This window comes from Hyla sarda, chromosome 1 (assembly GCF_029499605.1).
Source record: "Hyla sarda isolate aHylSar1 chromosome 1, aHylSar1.hap1, whole genome shotgun sequence".
Lineage (NCBI taxonomy): Eukaryota > Metazoa > Chordata > Amphibia > Anura > Hylidae > Hyla > Hyla sarda.
Genome location: NC_079189.1, coordinates 358,840,805 through 358,849,566, shown reverse-complemented (window position 1 = coordinate 358,849,566; position 8,762 = coordinate 358,840,805).

Genomic DNA, 8,762 nt, shown 5'->3' with positions numbered 1-8,762 from the left:
GATACACCAGATGACTGTCTGCTACTGAAACAACATACTTGAAAGAGAATACATTAACATGCACTATTTGTCAGCAGGGGGATCATGTGACAAGCTTTTTGGATACTCATCCTAAATACCAAATCTCCGAAGAGTTAAATTTACAGGCTGAATGTGGTTTATCATGTTATACGTGCTCCAGAATTACATGCAAATAGAATGAAGAGATTCAAATTTTATTATACAACAAACTAGCCTTTTAGTGTTGTAATATAATAGAAAAGAGCATCCTTACCTCACTCAGTCCAGCAGTTTACCCTGCAGCCTCTGTTTACTTACCCTGATGATATGCTATCCCTTTTCTGCTGCTGATATTCTAAACACACTGGGCCTCATTAAGGCTGCTTTCACACTACGTTTTGTCCATACGGGGACAGGATCCGGCTTGTTCATCCGGGACCAGACCGGCCTTGATCTCATTCATTTGAATAAGCCGACCGGAGTCAGATAGTGACTCCGGTCAGCTTATTTTTGCCCCGTATCTGGTCTTCTGGACGGACTGAAAACCATGGTATGCTGCGGTTTTCAGTCCGACCAGAAAACCTGATACAGGGCAAAAACCTACGTATGGACAAAACATGAACACAGCCTTACTTAGGCTTTTCCCTGTAGATTTTGTAGAGTTTTTTTATGTCGCATGTGTCATGCCCCAGAATTTCTAACAAAAAATCCAAAAAACCCAACCAACTCTCCACTTTACTCAGAAAAACGGAAAAAGGGTAGTGACTGCCAGTAAAAGGGGGTGTAGCGGCTGAAAAAGTGGTGTAGTCACAACAGTTTTGAAAATTCCCAAACAATTTATTAATGTTTTCATACTGTGAAAGACCAGGCAAAAATAATCACCGGCTTGTGTTTTACTCCAAAACGTTTTTTTTAAAGCATACTGTAGCACTTTTTTCTGCCCTGCATACCACATAACTGCATCTAAGTAGTGTACAATTTTGTACCTGTTAATCTGTCAAGGGCCTACATACTGTGAAAGTCCAGGCATAAGTAATCACCGGCTGGTGTTTTACTCCAATATGTTTTTTCAGGCAGAGGTCGCAGCAGACTAGGGGCAAGTGGCAGAAGGAGATGCAGCAAGAGGCCTGAGCTCCCAGTATCAGGTACCGGTCGTGTCTCGACCAGCAACCCATATGCTGTCATCGATTGGTTAAAACGGTCATACACTTCATCACAAGTGACATCTGATACCCCCAGTCAACAGTCGGGTTCCTCAGACACAACCCTCAGTTGGCATGGCCCAGGAGCAGTCCCTGTCCTCCCATTGCCTCTGTTCTATGCTGTTCCCTCCCCTAAAGAAGTATCTTATGCTGTGGGTTCAGCTCCACTATTCAGTGAGGACGATCTAGGACAATCCACTATTCAGTGAGGACAGTCAGCAGCTACTGCCCAGCCAAGAAGTGGAGAAGACATCCGCCACTTCCTCCACTAGGCAGGCAAGTAGTGATGAGGAGAATGACATGGGAGGCGGTGTTGCCAGCGTTCAGAGTCCTGAAGAAGACACTGTTGAGGAACCTGAGGAGGACATCAGTGATGTGCAGACACAACTTGATGATGATGAAGCCGATCGCACTTGGGAGCTGGGAGCAGAGGGGGTTCCTGGAGACAGCAGCAGTAGCAGTCAATTAGTGCAGACTGTTGGTGGGAAAATCAGCTACTCGGCGGTGTGGCAGTTTTTCATCAAGCATCAGGAGGAGGTTAACATAGCCACATGCAAGATATGTCAGCAGAAGGTAAAGCGTGGCCAGGGTCCCAATGTTTGCACCACGGCCCTGCGTCAACATATGCTTCGCCACCATAAAGCGGCCTGGGAGAACCATGATTCCGATGTTGTGGTCCAGCCTGCTGCATCACCCAGTGGCACGCCGCTCCCTCCTTCAGACAGCCAAGGCTCCACCACCTCAGCCGAAGGGAGCTGTGTGTCATACCCTCCTTCTGTCGCTCTAGATGCTCCTGCTCCTCCTTCTTTTAGTCAGCCATTCCGCCAACAATCCATCGGCGAAGCCATGTTCAAGAGACAACAGTATGCACCCACTCATCCAACGGTGCAGAAGCTGAGTGTGCTCCTGTCTAAGTTGCTGGTGCTGCAGTCCCTCCCTTTTCAAGTGGTGGACTCTGCCCCTTTCAGAGAACTGATGGCTTGTGCTGAGCGAGGTGGAGAGTGCCAAGCTGTAATTTCTTTGTGAAGAAGGCAGTACCAGCCCTGCATAATTTTGTGGAAGAGAAGGTGGGCCAGTCCTTGAGCCTGTCGGTGTACAAAAGTGCACAGCAGCGCCGACGTCTGAAGCTGTAACTATGGTCAGGGAAAATACATGTCACGGCTCACTGGGTGAATGTGGTTGTGAATGTGGCTCCTCAACAGCCACAACAGCAACATGGACAGGTCACGCTGCTTCCTCCTCCACGCTCTCAGGCCGTTGGTCCCGTGACAGTGTGCGACTCCACCTCCTCATCCTCCACCATGTCCTCAGCCTCCACTGCCCAGACAAGTCTCAGTGCCCCTTCAGCATACCATACACGGCGGTGTCACGCTGTTCTTCACATGGTTTGCCTTGGCGAACGGAGTCACATAGGGGAGGAACTGCTAAAAGTCATTCGTAACTAAATCTGAGCATGGCTTACTCTACGAAAACTGGAAATGGGAACCATGGTGACTGACAATGGGAAGAACATCTTGTCTGCGCTGCGACTGGGAAGGCTTAGCCATGCGCCCTGCATGGCACACATGTTCAATCTGGTTGTTGAGTGGTTCCTGAAGTGTTCCCCCATTTGAAAGACATCCTAACTAGAGATGAGCGAACTTTTCAAAAATTCAATTCAGCCGATTCACCGAATTTTCCGAAAAAGTTATTTTCGATCCGAATTTTTTAGCGGCGAATCTATATTAAAAAAGGCTATTTCTAGCCTACAGACAGCCTCAATAGGGGTATAGAACACTTTGCTGTGTTCTACAACGCATATGGAGTGTGATGGGGTAGTGAAATAATACTGTTATTCAGAATAACATGCAGATTACCGGCATTGCTTTTAGAATCACTGCCACACAGCAGCACAATGACAGAGCCTAGTGGTGGCATCAGTGTGAGGAGACCATATAGTGGCTTAATGACACAACGTGGAGGTGCTGGCAGCATGAGGATACCATATAGTGGCTGAATGACACAGCTTGGATGAGGCTAAAGCATGAGGACACCATATAGTGGCTGAATGACACAGCGTGGAGGTGTTGGCAGCATGAGGAGACCATATAGTGGCTGAATGACACAGCGTGGAGGTGTTGGCAGCATGAGTAGGCACTAGGCCTTCACAATCCCTAAGATTAAAAGATGAATTGAGAAATTTAAACCGAAGATTTTGGATAGCAGGTGCTACCTATGATAAAATTTTAATTTCCCAGACCCAGGCCCAGCAGCGGCATCAGTAAACCATATATTGCCTGAATGATACAGCCTGGAGTTGGCTGATGCACGAATACACACCAGGGCTTCACAATCCCTAAGAAAAAACATAACAATTTTTGAAATTTTTGAAGAATATTTTGGATAGCGGGTGCTACCTATGATAAAATTTGAATTCCCAGACCCAGGCCCAGCAGCGGCATCAGTAAACCATATATTGCCTGAATGACACAGCCTGGAGTTGGCTGATGCATGAGTACACACCAGGGCTTCACAATCCCACCAAAAAAACACAACAATTTTAGAAATTTTTTAAAAAGATTTTGGATAGCGGGTGCTACCTATGAGAAAATTTGAAATTCCCAGACCCAGGCCCAGCAGCGGCATCAGTAAACCATATATTGCCTGAATGACACAGCCTGGAGTTGGCTGATGCATGAGTACACAGCAGGGCTTCACAAGCCCCCCAAAACCACACAAGTTTAGAAAAAGATTTTGGATAACGGGTTCTACCTGGAGTTGGCTGATGCATGAGGAGACCATTGAAATTTCTGATTTTTTTATTAGAAATTTTAATCAAACTTTGAGTGTCCCAGACCCCAGTGTGTCGGTACGAAGGACCAAATATAACAAGCCCCCACAGCGGCATCAGTAAACCATAACCATGAGTACACACCAGGGCTTCACAATACCCCCTAAAAACACAACAATTTAAGAAATTTATGAAGAAGATTTTGGATAGCGGTTGCTATCTAAGAGTAAATTTGAAATTCCCAGACCCAGGTCCAGCAGCGGCATCAGTAAACCATATATTGCCTGAATGACATAGCCTGGAGTTGGCTGATGCACGAGTACACAGCTGGGCTTCACAATCCCTAAGAAAAAACACAACAATTTAAGAAATTTTTGAAAAAGATTTTGGATAGCGGGTGCTACCTATGAGAAAATTTAAAATTCCCAGAAACAGGCCAAGCAGCGCCATCAGTAAACCATATATTGCCTGAATTACATAGCCTGGAGTTGGCTGATGCACGAGTACACAGCAGGGCTTCACAATCCCTAAGAAAAACGCAACAATTTAAGAAATTTTTGAAAAAGATTTTGGATAGCGGGTGCTACCTATGAGAAAATTTGAAATTCCCAGACCAAGGCCCAGCAGCGCCATCAGTAAACCATATATTGTCACGATTCGGCTGGCTGGATGTGGATCCTCTGTGTCAGCGAGGGATTGGCGTGGACCGTGTCGGTGGACCGGTTCTAAGATGCTACTGGTATTCACCAGAGCCCGCCGCAAAGCGGGCTGGTCTTGCTGCGGCGGTAGCAACCAGGTCGTATCCACCGGCAACGGCTCAACCTCGCTGACTGCTGAGAAGGCCAGGGACAGAAGGACTAGGCAGAGGCAAGGTCAGACGTAGCAGAAGGTCGGGGCAGGCGGCAAGATTCGTAGTCAATGTGGATAGCAGAAGATCTGGAACACAGGCTTTGGACAACACTAAACGCTTTCACTGGCACAAGGCAACAAGATCCGGCAGGGAAGTGCAGGGGAAGTGAGGTAATATAGCCAGGGAGCAGGTGGAAGCTAATTAGGCTGATTGGGCCAGGCACCAATCATTGGTGCACTGGCCCTTTAAATATTAGAGAGCTGGCGCGTGCGCGCCCTAAGGAGTGGAGCCGCGCGCGCCAGGACATGACAGCCGGGGGCCGGGACAGGTGAGTGACTTGGGATGCGATTCGCGAGCGGGCGCGTCCTGCTATGCGAATCGCATCCCCGCCGGCAATGACAGTGCAGCGCTCTCGGTCAGCGGGTCTGACCGGGGCGCTGCAGAGAGAGAGACGCCGCGAGCGCTCCGGGGAGGAGCAGGGACCCGGAGTGCTCAGCGTAACATATATTGCCTGAATAACACAGCCTGGAGTTGGCTGATGCAGGATGAGACCATTGAAATGGCTGATTTTTTATTTTTTATTTAAATCAAACTTTGAGTGTCCCGGACCCCAGCGTGTGGATACGAAGGACCAAATATAACAAGCCCCCACAGCGGCATCAGTAAACCATATATTGCCTGAATGACACAGCCTGGAGTTGGCTGATGCATGAGTACACACCAGGGCTTTACAATCCCCCCCCCCCCCCCCCAAAAAAAACACAACAATTTTAGAATTTTTCTTAAAAGATTTTGGATAGCGGGTGCTACCTATGAGAAAATTTGAAATTCCCAGACCCAGGCCCAGCAGTGGCATCAGTAAACCATCTATTGCCTGAATGACACAGCCTGGAGTTGGCTGATGCATGAGTACACACCAGGGCTTTACAATCCCCCCCAAAAAACACAACAATTTAAGAATGTATTAAGAAGATTTTGGATAGCGGGTGCTAACTATGAGAACATTTTTAATTCACAGGCCCAGCAGTGGCATCAGTAAACCATATATTCCCTGAATGACACAGCCTGTTGTTGGCTGATGCATGAGTACACACCAGGGCTTCACAATCCCCCCCCCCCCCCCCCCCCCCAAAAAAAACACAACAATTTTAGAAATGTATTTAGAAGATTTTGGATAGCGGGTGCTACCTATGGGAAAATTTGAAATTCCCAGACCCAGGCCCAGCAGCACCAACAGTAAACCATCTATTGCCTGAATGACACAGCCTGGAGTTGGCTGATGCATAAGGAGACCATTGAAATTTCAGAGTTTTTTATTTAAAATTTAAATCAAACTTTGAGTATCCCGGACCCCAGCATGTGGGTAAATCCAACAAGCCCCCACAGGGCTCATCTGGCCATGAGATGTAGGCGCAACGTCACCATTGCCCTGACCGGACCTTTTTTTTTTTTTTGTACCTTTAAGTACAAGCGCATATCCAAGAGTCAAGAAGACTCTATAATGCTAGACGGTGGACCACAAAAAGACATTCTTCTCTAAAGTAATGTTTTCAAAAATAAAAAAGTTCATCCATCTCCATATTATTTTTGAAAATTTTAATAAAAAAATCACACACAACAAGCGTTCAATGGTGTAATGGTTGTTATTCTGGAAAATTCAAGTTTATTACTGAGAAAATGATCTGGAAATTTGAAAAAAACTGTACCCAAGAGGGTTTAATAACCCCATAATAATAATAACATTGCACGATAAATGTTGAAATTTAAATTAAGCATGTATGTATCTATTTCAAAAATCCTAAAATGAAAGGCCCAAGCCCAGAAGCATCATGAAGGCAAGTAGTTCCTGAAAGACACAGGAGCAGTCAGGAGTAGGCATCAGCAGCACCCAAGATGCTTTCATAACCCCTTACATTGCACGATCAATCGCGAGATCGAGCAATAACAGGTGTGGGATGCCCTCAGATGTCCGGGGCTGCACACGCGCTACACTGAACGGACCAACATGAGTCTATCCTTCACCGACAAGTGCAGGTAACCCGCTGAACCCCGTTCGTGATAGGGATTGGGGATTGCAATTATTTGCCGTGAAACAAGAATTCCAACTAAGTGCGGGTCATAAGCTCAGGTTCATTAACCTCTTAAGGACCCAGGACGTATGGGGCGTCCTCACACCCTGGGCTTTAAGGACCCAGGACGTCCCCGTACGTCCTGTAGTTTTCCGGTCCCTGCCGCGCGCCGAGCAGAGATCGGAACCGGATGCCTGCTGAAACGCTTCAGCAGGCATCCAGGGCAAACGCCAAGGGGGGCCATGTCGCAAATCGCGAGGGAAATCGCCACTGCGATCTGCGGCGATACCGGGCTGATGGGGTCTCTGGGACCCGACCGCCCGGTAATTTTGCATGATCCCGGTTGTCACAGACAGCCAGGACCATGCTGAAGTATAGGAGCGAGGTGGCAAGCCTGCCACCTCCTCCTATCCCCTGCGATTCCTTGGTTAGCTAGCCGACCAATCGCAGGGGGGGCTGTTACTTTTTCCTGCCCTGCCCGGCCCCTGGAAGTCCGTAGAGAATGGGAGGAAGACCGGAGGACGCGGCGGGGGACGGAGGAGTGTTGGGGCCCGGCCCCGGTACTTACCTCGTCCCTGAAGACCCGGATCCCGGCAGCGGAGACGACGGCGGTGGCGCCAGGTGAGTTGATCTTCGGCGGTGTTGCGGGACCTTTGAAGCAGTCCAGACCGCCGTAAAGCGATCTGGACTGCTCCATCTGGTCCCCTTACACTATAACTCCCAGCATGCCCAGACAGCCCTTGGCGTCTGGGCATGCTGGGAGTTGCAGTTTTCCAACATCTGGAGGTCCACAGTTTGGAGACCACTGTGCCCTTCCAGATGTTGCAAAACTACACATCCTCAGCATGCCCTAACTGTCCAGGCATGCTGAGAGTTGTAGTTCTGTAACATCTGGCCCTTCAGATGTTGCAGAACTACAACTCCCAGCATGCCTGGACAGTTTTGGCATACTGGGAGTTGTAGTTTTGCAACATCTGGAAGGGCACAGATTGCGAACCACTGTATTAGTGGTCTGCAAACTGTAGTCCTCCAGATTTAGCAAAACTACAACTCCAAGCATGCTGGGAGTTGTAGTTCGGCAACATCTGGCTCTAAAGATGTTGCCGAACTACTACTTCCAGCATGCCCAGAAGGTTTGGGAGTTGTGGTTTTGCAGCAACTGGAGGCACACTGGTTGGGAAACATTGTCTGTTTCCTAACTCAGTGTTTCCCAACCCGTGTGCCTCCAGTTGTTGCAAAACTATAACTACCAGCATGCACTGATAGACTGTGCATGCTGGGAGTTGTAGTTTTGCAACAGCTGGAGGTCCCCCCCCCCTGTGAATGTACAGGGTACATTCACATGGGCAGGGGGCTTACAGTGAGTATCAGGCTGCAAGTTTGCGATGCAGCTAATTTTTCGCGGCAGCTCAAACTCGCAGTAATCCCCCGCCCATGTGACTGTACCCTAAAAACACTACACTACACTACACTAACAGAAAATAAAATAAAAAGTAAAAAAACACTACATATAAACATACCCCTACACAGCCCCCCCTCCCCAATAAAAATGAAAAACATCTGGTATGCCACTGTTCCCAAAATGGAGCCTCCAGCTGTTGCAAAACAACAACTCCCAGTATTGCCGGACAGCCGTTTACTGTCCAAGTATGCTGGGAGTTTTGCAACAGCTGGAGGCACCCTGTTTGGGAATCACTGGCGTAGAATACCCCTATGTCCACCCCTATGCAAATCCCCAATTCAGGCCTCAAATGGGCATGGAGCTCTCTCACTTCCGAGCCCTGTCGTATTTCAAGGCAACAGTTTAGGGCCACATATGGGGTATCGCCGTACTCGGGAGAAATTGCTTAACAAATTTTGGGGGGCATTTT